The sequence below is a fragment of the Lissotriton helveticus genome, chromosome 7, assembly GCF_964261635.1.
Source record: "Lissotriton helveticus chromosome 7, aLisHel1.1, whole genome shotgun sequence".
NCBI classification, from domain to species: Eukaryota; Metazoa; Chordata; class Amphibia; order Caudata; family Salamandridae; genus Lissotriton; species Lissotriton helveticus.
The window spans coordinates 410,418,836-410,432,018 of record NC_136068.1 but is presented as its reverse complement, the minus strand read 5'-3'; positions in this window follow the sequence as shown (position 1 = coordinate 410,432,018).

Here is a 13,183-nt window from a genome sequence, read left to right as displayed (position 1 = left end):
AACATGATGCATCTAGGCAGATGTGTCATGCTGTAAAATCCTGTGCCACATGAAACCAATGCAGCAGTGATGCAAAAGATACACCATGTTGCAAGACAGGCCTCACTTCATCTCCAACAAGATATCGTCTGTTTAAACTGTAAACATTTAGGACTGTGAAGGGGGCATGTAGAAGCTGAATCTTCGGTAAATGTCAAAATTGTTGTATACAGTGCTGAACTTCTGTGTACTCTTTGATATGCTAGACTCCATCTGCACAATGAGAACTCCATGCCCCCTACACAGTCCTAAATGTTTACAGTTTAAACGGACGGTATCTTGTTGGAGATGAAGTGAGGCCTGTCTTGCAACATGGTGCATCTTTTGCATCACTGCTGCATTGCTTTCATGTGGCACAGGATTTTACAGCACGACACATCTGCCTAGATGCATCAAGTTGTAAATATGTCGCAACATAACGCATCTTTTGCGGCGCCGCTGCGTCACAAAAGTGACGCACAGCGGCGCAAAAGAGGCACACAGCTATTATAAGTCTGTCCCTAACATTTTAAATGATTGATTCAGGATGACAATAAGGTGTGGCCTATCCAGAGGTTTGTTTGAGGTGAGGCCTACTCAGGGTTGCAGATGAAATTTAGGCTTGTTGAAGACTACAGAGGAGATAATACATGTGCAGGCCTACCAATGAAGTGAGTCATGTCCACTGTACTCTTGAACAAAGGTCAAATCTCTTCTGTGTCCGTGAACAGGCATAAACCTCATCTGCACAATGTGATTCGTAAAGTTAGGAAACACAGGTGATGTAATTGAAAAATGTGAAATTTCTTTTGCTCATTTCACAATCACATCACCTGTGTTTCCTTTGCTTAGATATCTCATTGTGCAGATGGAGTCTAGCATATCAAAGACTACGCAGAAGGTGAACACTGTATGGAACATGGCTATGTTACTCAAAGAATCAAAATCTAAATTTGCCAAGCACACATGGGGGTGTATTTACAAGGACCTTCCACCACGGGGAAATGTCTTTAATTAAAATGGGAAAAATAACATCAAAGGGACTCAAATGCCTTTTAATATTCCCCAAGCAACCTATGAAACTCGAGCACTACATATCAAGAAACCTAATTGATTTCAAAAAACGTTTTTAAACACATCATGTAAATCAATTATATACCTACATTCAAGGGGAAATGACTTAAAATGCCCTAAGACACATGACAGCGTTTTTTTAAGGCCCTTGCACCATTTTTGGGTCACTTTTAACATGGCTATGTAACATGGCTATGTAACTCAAAGAAACAAAATCTAAATTTGCCAAGTACAGATGGGGGCGTATTTACAAGGACCTTGCACCACGGGGAAAGGTCTTAAATTAAAATGGGCAAATTACATCAGACAGACTCAAAGGCCTTATAAATATGCCCCAAGCAACCTATGAAACTCTAGCAGTACATATCCAGAAATCTAATTGATTTCAAAAAACGTTTTTAAACACATCATGTAAAGCAAATATATACCTACATTCATCGGGAAGTGACTTAAAAAGCCCTAAGACACATGAAATCGTTTTTTTAAGGCCCTTGCATCATTTTTGCGTTACTTTTAACATGGCTATGTAACTCAAAAAATCAAAATCTAAATTTGCCAAGCACACATGGGGGCGTATTTACAAGGACCTTGCACCACAAGGAAATGTCTTAAAATAAAATGGGAAAAATTACATCAAAGGTACTCAAAAGCCTTTTAAATATACCCCAAGCAACCTATGAAACTCTAGCACTACATATCAAGAAAACTAATTGATTTCAAAAAACGTTTTTAAACACATCATGTAAATCAATTATATACATACATTCAAGGCGAAATGACTTAAAATGCCCTAAGACACATGAAAGCGTTTTTTTAAGGCCCTTCCACCATTTTTGGGTCATTTTTAACATGGCTATGTAACTCAAATAATCAAAATCTAAATTTGCCAAGCACAGATGGGGGCGTATTTACAAGGACCTTGCACCACAGGGAAAGGTCTTAAATTAAAATGGGAAAAATAACATCAGAGAGACTCAAAGGCCTTATAAATATGCCCCAAGCAACCTATGAAACTCTAGCAGTACATATCCAGAAATCTAATTGATTTCAAAAAACGTTTTTAAACACATCATATAAATCAATTATATACCTACATTCAAGGGGAAATGACTTAAAATGCCCTAAGACACATGAAAGCGTTTTTTTAAGGCCCTTGCACCATTTTTGGGTCACTTTTAACATGGCTATGTAACTCAAAGAATTAAAATCTAAATTTGCCAAGCACACATGGGGGCGTATTTACAAGGACCTTGCACCACAAGGAAATGTCTTAAAATAAAATGGGAAAAATTACATCAAAGGAACTCAAAAGCCTTGTAAATATGCCCCAAGCAACCTATGAAACTCTAGCAGTACATATCAAGAAACCTAATTGATTTCAAAAAACGTTTTTAAACACATCTTGTAAAGCAATTATATTCATACATTCATGGGAAAGTGAGTTAAAATGCCCTAAGACACATGAAAGCATTTTTGTAAGACCCTTGCACTATTTTTGCGTCACTTTTAACATGGCTATGTAACTCAAAGAAACAAAATCTATTTGTAAAACACTTGACACAAAGCAACATTTTAAATACACAACTTTCTTCATAATTTTCTCCCTAAAGCATACTATTCTCTATCTGAATTAAATGAATCTTTTCTCACCTTAGCAAATACTTTATGAGTTTCAAAACAGTCTCAGACACACACCAATTTGTCTTTAGCAGAGCAAAAGGTATGCACTCCAGAGTCTGCAAGCAACAATGCCACAGAAATGCTGTAATTCATCACACATATCTCTCATGTCACCCAATCAAAACTCTTCCCTTACTTTTTTCAAATCAACACCCTTCCCCCCTCTGCCCTTTCTGCCTTTTTTTCCATAGCAACCACCTCCTGAAAGACCTCTGATGTTTGCAAGTTCACACAACAATGTTTCAATTGAACTCTGAACTCTCAGTACACCTGCATATCCAGTGCAATCTTTCATAAAATGATTTTTTCTTGACCATTCAAAAAACATCTTTCAAAGAACTCATCCATGCACCCTAACTTTCTGTTTTCAGCAATCAAAATCCACCAATCACTGCTACTGCTTCATTAACACAGAAACTCCACAGTTTTTTCCATTTTAAACTCTTATTTTTTCAACTGCCATTTCATTGCCACACTTCATCTGACTGCAGCAGAACCATCTCTCACCATGTTTTCTGTCTGGATTGTTGGACATAGTTACATCTACTGGGCTCAAAGGTATGCTGATAACAGAAATTTACCTAACCTCAATTTACAAAATGTGGAAATTAAGTGGATTGGCCACAGAGGATTAAAATGTCACCAATTGATACCATTGGTGAAAACCTTTATGCATTTGCCAAAACCTGACCTGTTAATTGTGCACTGTGGAGGAAATGACTTGGGCACTTTGACTGGGGTAGGTCTGGAAATGCTTTTAAAAGACACCTTTGACCAATTGATGGCACTTTTTCCTCCAACTGCCTTGGTATATTCAAATATATGCCAAAGACAGAAATGGAGGTGGTCGAACCAATTTTGTCCACAAATTGAGAAATCGAGGAAGCATGTAAATAAGTCTGTTTCAGCTTACATGAGAGACCATGGAATAGGCCCCATGTACAACAATAACTTGCGTTACTACATGCAAGATATCTACAGAGGAGATGGAGTTCACTTCTCAGATGAGGGGAACAGAATTTTCATTCTGAATTTAAGACTGTGCATTGGTACCTACTTATAAGTACCTAAATCTACCATAAACCCAAAAGCTCTTCTCAGAGCTACCCTAACTATGATCACCATAAACAAATTTTTCAATGTAAATTTTTTTTTACTAATTTTCACAATTTACGCTTTCTGGAGCGCTACCCGGTACGCGCACCGGACGCTAACCGGGCGAAAATTTGAAAAAAAATGTTTTTTTTCCGCACATATGGGCCTCCTCAGCCACCCTGAGAAAACCTAGGGGGTCAGGATACCTCTACCATGCCCCCTTCTACCCATTCTGAACATTATTTGCCCTCCATCTTGTATCTCAATTCTACCGAAACACAAAATGGAGGACTCCCGTAACGCTGCCGGTTCGCCTACCGGGGCGCTCACCGGGAAGAGCTCGATTAAAAAAGGTGGGACAGTAATTTACAGAAAAACCACTGGAGACAATTTCACCAAATATAGATTAGCTCATACTACATACCAATCCCTACCATTTTCACAAATTTGATTGGAATTCCATTTAGCCATTTAGCCTGTAGACCTCTCTAAATACCCTGAGGTAAATTACTTCACAAAACACATCTGAAGTGTTGGAATTGACAACCAATTAAAATGTTACTTTCATTTTCTACTTTTTTTTACCTGACATTTGATTGGTTATGTACCTGAATATATATTTAAAAAAAAGAGAGAGAAACACAGCCATTTTGACTACTACTTCCTGAACTACATTGCAAGATCATTTTCACTCACAACTTAAACTTGTTTTTAAAAGGTAAGATATTATTTTATAAATTTGAAAACATTTTCAGATAGTTTTATACTATCCCTCTGTAAGAGTTACACATTGAGAAAGGCTTGTTTATTATAATTATGGATTGATTTAGGTTTCTGTGATATAATTATGAATTTACTTAGGCTTTTTCACAGGCACTTTTTAATAGTACTACTTCACGCCTCAAAAGTACCTGTCTGAACTTAAACCCAACAGTGCCCTATCTCTACTGATATATTTATTTTTTATTCAAATTTCAGCACAAAAATGCAAGGAGAACAGAACGTTTCCTTTGAAATTGTCCTTGACATGAACAATGAGGAAATCATTGAACCCATTGACTTGGAATTCATGGATGAATCACGAGACCATGAACTTCTACAATGTGTAGAATCTGTGGATTTCTTACTTCAATATGAGGACGGTCAAATGTGGGAAGTTATGTTCAGTCAAAAAGAAGACATATCGGACAGTCAAATGTTAGACGTTCTATTACATTTTGAAAAAGAATCAGAAAAATAAAATTATATTTAATATTAAAAAATTGTTTGAGTCTTTAATCATTTTTATATGTAATTCATAAACTAGTACCAAATTGATCATAATGTAAAGTCAGACTTATAGTATACTGTGCACAATCCCAAAAATAAATTTATATTTAATAATCATAAATACTGCTACTTAAATAAAAAAAAACAAAAAAAAACAACAAAAAGAACAATCAATAAACATACAATATTTCAAAATATCATAGTTTATCATTCTTTTTTCCTTATAGTACGCTCCCCAGACCGCTTCCCGGTGCGCATACCGGGCGCTCCCCACGCAAAAAAAACATTTTTTTTTTTTTTTTTTTTTTGTCCCACGGGGCCCTTTTAAAGCCTCCACATCAAACCTAGGGGGTCAGGGAGGATCTACTATGCCCCCTTATGGTCATTTCCCCCTTTGTTTTGGCCTCCTCTTGTCTCTCGATCCTACCGAGAGACAAGATGGCGGCCGCTCCGGACTGTTTAGAATGTTGACAGACACCGGAGAGCCAATCAGCTTCGCTTCGCGAAGTTCCGTTACGCGTCAGGTACGCGAACCGGGGCGCTGCCCGGAGCGCGCTTACAGATATATATATTTTATTGAACGTTAATTTCTCAAAATCCACTGGAGCACATATATTGAGACCTAGCAGTCCCTACAATTTTGCCAAGTTTCATGCAAATCCATTCAGCCGTTCAGGCTAAAAGTGAGGCCAACCGCCCTATGGAAATTAACATGGGAAAAACGCGTTTTGGGACCCCCCTTTTTTCTCGGCCCCCCCCTTGACGAACCCCCCCCCAATTTTCAGGGGCTGCTCAGAAACAAAATGTTCAATTTTCCTGAAAATTTCAGCCAATTCCTTCCACAAACGCCAAAGTTATTAGACATAGAATTTTCAAAAATCCCATAGAGAAAAAATCCTAACTATATATACCTACTGGCGACCGCCAGTAGGTAATATATATATATATATATATATCAAAACCAAGATGTCCTCGAAAAGGAACGCCACACACAGGGGATTTGTGCACAACACCTCGCAAGCTGCAGCAAGTAGGCAGGCTGTTTGTCTTCCTTATAGCCATACGCGTTTCGAGCTCCCATGAGCTCTTGATCACTGGCGGCATGAAGCAGGACACAAGCATTGTAAGAACAGCTGAATTTTATTAAATACGAAGTCCCGCCCCTGTGGGCGCACAGGCATGCTGGTAAAAGTAGTTCCATATCCTGCTTCATGCCGCCAGTGATCAAGAGCTCATGGGAGCTCGAAACGCGTATGGCTGTAAGGAAGACAAACAGCCTGCCTACTTGCTGCCGCTTGCGAGGTGTTGTGCACAAATCCCCTGTGTGTGGCGTTCCTTTTCGAGGACAACTTGGTTTTGATGTTTAACGGCAAGTCCAGCCGTCGGAATGCCCTGACTGCGAACAGCGGTTCCTGTGTGCTCTGAACTACGAGTGCGCGTTGGGCAGTGGGAGCCTCATCCGCCTGGAGACTTGGCAGCTGGAGGGCAGTGCTGGCGCTGCTTTCCTACCCTACAGGAATTATGATTTACATGAAGGGGCAAAAGCATCCACTTGGTTAAAGAACTTTGAAGTTCGTCAGGCAGTATATGGAACTACCTTTACCAGCATGCCTGTGCGCCCACAGGGGCGGGACTTCGTATTTAATAAAATTCAGCTGTTCTTACAATGCTTGTGTCCTGCTTCATGCCGCCAGTGATCAAGAGCTCATGGGAGCTCGAAACGCGTATGGCTGTAAGGAAGACAAACAGCCTGCCTACTTGCTGCCGCTTGCGAGGTGTTGTGCACAAATCCCCTGTGTGTGGCGTTCCTTTTCGAGGACAACTTGGTTTTGATGTTTAACGGCAAGTCCAGCCGTCGGAATGCCCTGACTGCGAACAGCGGTTCCTGTGTGCTCTGAACTACGAGTGCGCGTTGGGCAGTGGGAGCCTCATCTGCCTGGAGACTTGGCAGCTGGAGGGCAGTGCTGGCGCTGCTTTCCTACCCTACAGGAATTATGATTTACATGAAGGGGCAAAATCATCCACTTGGTTAAAGAACTTTGAAGTTCGTCAGGCAGTATATGGAACTACCTTTACCAGCATGCCTGTGCGCCCAAAGGGGCGGGACTTCGTATTTAATAAAATTCAGCTGTTCTTACAATGCTTGTGTCCTGCTTCATGCCGCCAGTGATCAAGAGCTCATGGGAGCTCGAAACGCGTATGCCTGTAAGGAAGACAAACAGCCTGCCTACTTGCTGCCGCTTGCGAGGTGTTGTGCACAAATCCCCTGTGTGTGGCGTTCCTTTTCAAGGACAACTTGGTTTTGATGTTTAACGGCAAGTCCAGCCGTCGGAATGCCCTGACTGCGAACAGCGGTTCCTGTGTGCTCTGAACTACGAGTGCGCGTTGGGCAGTGGGAGCCTCATCCGCCTGGAGACTTGGCAGCTGGAGGGCAGTGCAGGCGCTGCTTTCCTACCCTACAGGAATTATGATTTACATGAAGGGGCAAAAGCATCCACTTGGTTAAAGAACTTTGAAGTTCGTCAGGCAGTATATGGAACTACCTTTACCAGCATGCCTGTGCGCCCACAGGGGCGGGACTTCGTATTTAATAAAATTCAGCTGTTCTTACAATGCTTGTGTCCTGCTTCATGCCGCCAGTGATCAAGAGCTCATGGGAGCTCGAAACGCGTATGGCTGTAAGGAAGACAAACAGCCTGCCTACTTGCTGCCACTTGCGAGGTGTTGTGCACAAATCCCCTGTGTGTGGCGTTCCTTTTCGAGGACAACTTGGTTTTGAGATATATATATATATATATGTATACAATCCAAACTCCTGCCTATCGGACCTGGATTCCGACTTCACCACAGGTACAGACCACAAAAAAAGCGCTTCAGATGATTGCAAAGGTGGTTTATTGACCCCCTTGTCTCCAGCAGAGGACACGCCACTATGAGAGACATGGGGCCAGAAACTCGGCATGCGCTGGGTTTCGTTTATGGCACAGCGGCGAAGAAGAATGAAAGACCGGCTTTTCCAGTTCGAAGCTCACTGGAGCAACACTGTGCATTTATTTTCATTGCCGATTTTGCTGGACCCACTTGGGTGAAATATTTGCTCTAAAAATAATTTACTACAAGTACCAGCATGCCATGGACATCACTCACGTGACAGCCCACCTGGGATTAATTGACAGTTATGTGCATGCAGTCAATGGTGCCTGAGAGCAGTTTTCCGGCATTCTGCGATGTTTTCTTCTGATGAAGGATCTGCCAAAAGCTCTGAAACGCGTTAGGATGCAAACTTTTCTTGAACTGAGACAAGCTGGTTTTCAGAATAAATAATGGTGTTTTAACCAGCCTGCTGTTGGTGTGTCCTTGCCTCAAGGCGAACTTTGGACTGGTTGTATTTGCAGCACGCCTGGCCGCAGAGGACACGCCACTATGAGAGACATGGGGCCAGAAACTCGGCATGCGCTGGGTTTCGTTAATGGCACAGCGGCGAAGGAGAATGAAAGACCGGCTTTTCCAGTTCGAAGCTCACTGGAGCAACACTGTGCATTTATTTTCATTGGCGATTTTTCTGGACCCACTTGGGTGAGATATTTGCTCTAAAAACAATTTACTACAAGTACCAGCATGCCACTGACATCACTCACGTGACAGCCTACCTGGGATTAATTGACAGTTATGTGCATGCAGTCAATGGTGCCTGAGAGCAGTTTTCCGGCATTCTGCGATGTATTCCTCTGATGAAGGAGCTGCCAAAAGCTCTGAAACGCGTTAGGATGCAAACTTTTCTTGAACTGAGACAAGCTGGTTTTCAGAATAAATAATGGTGTTTTAACCAGCCTGCTGTTGGTGTGTCCTTGCCTGAAGGCGAACTTTGGACTGGTTGTATTTGCGGCACGCCTGGCCGCAGAGGACACGCCACTATGAGAGACATGGGGCCAGAAACTCGGCATGCGCTGGGTTTTGTTAATGGCACAGCGGTGAAGGAGAATGAAAGACCGGCTTTTCCAGTTCGAAGCTCACTGGACCAACACTGTGCATTTATTTTCATTGCCGATTTTGTTGGACCCACTTGGGTGAGATATTTGCTCTAAAAACAATTTACTACAAGTACCAGCATGCCATGGACATCACTCACGTGACAACCCACCTGGGATTAATTGACAGTTATGTGCATGCAGTCAATCGTGCCTGAGAGCAGTTTTCCGGCATTCTGCGATGTTTTCCTCTGATGAAGGAGCTGCCAAAAGCTCTGAAACGCGTTAGGATGCAAACTTTTCTTGAACTGAGACAAGCTGGTTTTCGGAATAAATAATGGTGTTTTAACCAGCCTGCTGTTGGTGTGTCCTTGCCTCAAGGCGAACTTTGGACTGGATATATATATATAAATATATATATATATATATATATATATATATATATATATATATATATATATATATATATATATATATATATATATATATATATATATATATATATATATATATATATATATATATATATATACTGGCAGTCGCCAGTAGGTAGTTCTAGTTAGGACCAAGTTTCCATAGGAAGAACATTTTTTGTTTTGCTTATAACTTTGGCGTTGTTTGATGAATCTTCATGAAATTTTCAAAACTAATTCTTTGTTCACATCAACTCCTATGTTGAAAGTTTGGGGGTGATTCATTAAGGGGGGGTTGAGAAAAAAGGGGGTCCCAAAACGTGTTTTCTCCATGTTAATTTCTAATTTCTATAGGAAACTTTAGACAAGGCTACAGGTCCAACGGGTGAACGGAATTATCCCGAATTTGGCAGGAAGAAGGGTCTTTGCTAGAAAGCACGATTTTGTTTATTTGTTGTAAATCCGTTCAGTAGTTTTTGAGAAATATCAAAATTTACAGCTATCGATATTTGGGAATCCTGCCATCTGATTGGCTGAGGCATTACAGCACGAGCTTGCTGCTTTTTGGTTGCAAGAGCTGCGAGAGGTTGCAACTAGGAAGTGTTGGCCGCCATTTTGTGATTCTGATGAAGCGAGTAAGGGGAAAAAAGGGTGAAAAAAGTAGGAAAGAGGAGGATAGGAGCACTGTAACCTCTGTGGGGTGTTTAGGGTGTGCTATAGAGGGGGTGTGAAGCGAACTACTCATACCTACTGGTGTGCCACGGAAATTAAGTGATGTATTGCCTAGAGTCTGATGCTGCTAAGGTGAGCTGCTGCCGGACTCGGGGATGAAAGCGTGAGTCCAAACTGTGTGTCATATGCTGTGCCATATCTGTCCAAGTAGTGTCAGCATGTAGTTATACCTACTCAGAGGAACTTTTGTTTCAAACATTGTATCAAATCGTTTCGGTATTTGTAAAGTGCAAACTACTCACTCCTATGGGTCTGAAGGCTCTCGAGGCCGGCGTGGAAATTATGTGAGCTAGTGCCCAGTCACATGGTGCTGAGCTGAGGTGCTGCCGGAGCTGGGGATTAAATTGTGAGCCTGTGCTCTGAACTCATGTTTTCTGGCCGCTGCGGCACACCTGTCCAAGTAGTGTCAGCATGTGTGCATACGTAGTAGGAGGAACTTTTGTAGAAATGATGTGAGCTATTAAGTGAGCTATTGCCTAGAGTTACATGGTGCTGAGCTGAGGTGATGCCGGAGCAGGGGATTAAATCGTAAGCCATGTGCTCCTAACTCATTTTTTCTTGCTGCTGCGGCACACCTGTCCAAGTACTGTCAGCATGTGTGCATACGTACTAGGAGGAACTTTTGTTTTAAACAGTGTGACGTCTGTAGGGTGATTGGGCGGTACTACAGAGGGAGTGTGAAGTTCAATTCTGCTGTTTCGAATCAATACGGTATTTGTAAAGTGCAAACTACTCACTCGTACAATTCTGCAGGCGCTGGGGGCCGGTGTGGAAATTAAGTGAGCTATTGCCGAGAGTCACATGGTGGTATCCTGAGCTGTCGCTAGAGCCGGTGATCAAAGCGAGAGGTCTGTGCTGCAAAGTCAGATTGTCTGTCCGCTGCGCCACAGCTGTGTGGAGAATACATTTTTGCGAGTTTCCGTTACCTGGCCCTAAAATAGCGGGCTTAAGTTGTCAGTTATAGGGTAGCTCTAAAAAGAGCCCTTGTGTTCATTAGTTGGAGCTACATGTAGGTGTGGATGCACAACTTCAGGTTATTCAGAAAAACTCTGATTTTGATCTGTGAAGTGTACTCCATCACATCTGTAGATATCAGGTATATCAAAACATATGTTGTTGTTGTAGATTGACCCCATTCTATGGTCTCTGAGGTATGCAGACACAGATTTGTTGACATTCTTCCTAGATTTTTCAATCCGAGGACAAAATTGTTTTGACCATTTCCACTTCTGTCTTTGGCATATATTGGAATATACAAAGACAGTTTGAGGCAAAAGTAACATCAATTGTCAAAGTCAAAACAAGCTTTATTCGGATCATACAAAATGTCCACAAAAGCATACTGTACAAAAGTCTAAAATCCATTTTTATCTAAATTTAAAAGAAAACATCAGGAAACATCAATTCATCATTTAAATTAAAAAAGCACAAAGCTAAACAAATATGCTTACGTTGCTTCATAATTCAGTCTTTCCAAATGAACAAGTTCATTCCTTTGTTTCATTGCCATCAATATATAACAGATAACGGCGTTACAAACTGAAACATTATCCAGGTACCGTAAATAATTAAAAGCAGTTTTATAGGAAAACAGGCGATTAGATTTAAAAATAGGACGGAGCTACATTTTTTAATTTCAATATAAAACGTACAAAACAGTAAAAAGTGAAGGGTACTTTTTGTTTGGACCTGCCATAGCATGGACAATTCGGTATGATGGCGCACCACTTAGCTCTTTTGGGAAATGCAAATAAAAAATGCAAGGAGCACAATCTTAATCTGGTTAGGTAGAATCTATGTTTCACATTGGTTACAAAAATGAGGTATGGTTGTAAACCCGTAGCCATGGGACCCTCAAGATAACAAGTGACTGTTTTCTTAGAGTTTGAGGCCTCATCTCTACGGGCGGCCCTTACACTCAACAATCTCCCTTGTAATTCAGCCTTACTGGGATATTGAGCATCTCCCAGAATAAAATTATTTACAATTAATTCGCAGTCCTCTAAAAGACCAGCAATATACCTTAACCAGGGAATTTTTTTACAACCATCTTGAGACATGCAATCTAAAATAATATCCCTCGTAAAATGAGTCTCTTCCCTAACCCAGATTCGATGCCACAAATTTAATGCGGCCATACTAATTAAGTCACATATATATGGAGATCCAGTTTCCCTGTGCACAATAATAGAGGGTGTGGCACCAGGGACAGCTAACAAGCGTCTTAGGAAGTTGTTTTCAAGAGTTTGTAATGGAGAGGTATCAATCTGACCCCATAGCGCCCCCCCATAACAACTCCCTGCGATGCACTTTGCCCCGTACAATGTAAGAATCTCCCGAACAGGTTTATTACCAATTTTTGGGGAGAATCTAAAAATGGCCTCCACCGTTTTCACAAATTCCAACCTGCTTAGGGTTATATGCTTATTCCAATTACCCTTACTATTAAAAATAATCCCCAAGTAAGAAAACGTAAAGGTTCTCTCTATCTGTGTCCCGTTGATAAAGTGAGATTTTGTTTTAATATTCTTTTTACCACAGGACATTACCAGCGTCTTACCTAGATTAATTTTCAAATGTTTCTCCATCATAAAACCATTAAAATTATCCATCAGAGTCTGTAAGCCATTTGCTGTCCTTGAAATCAGGACGGCATTGTCGGCGTACAGTAATAGGGGTGTTGCCCGCTTACTGATCATTGGGACATCTACCCCACTATTCTGTAATAAAGTGTCAACCCCATTTATATGAAGTGAAAACAGTAGGGGGTCAAGAGTACAGCCCTGCCTTACTCCACGGGTGATTTTAAAGTGCTTCGTGCTTTCCCCATGTATTCCATATCGTATCCTTGCCGATAACCAAACGTAAATCTGTGATAGGAAACTAACAATATCATCCGGGGCCCCATTCCCCTTAGTGTCTCCCATAGCTTTG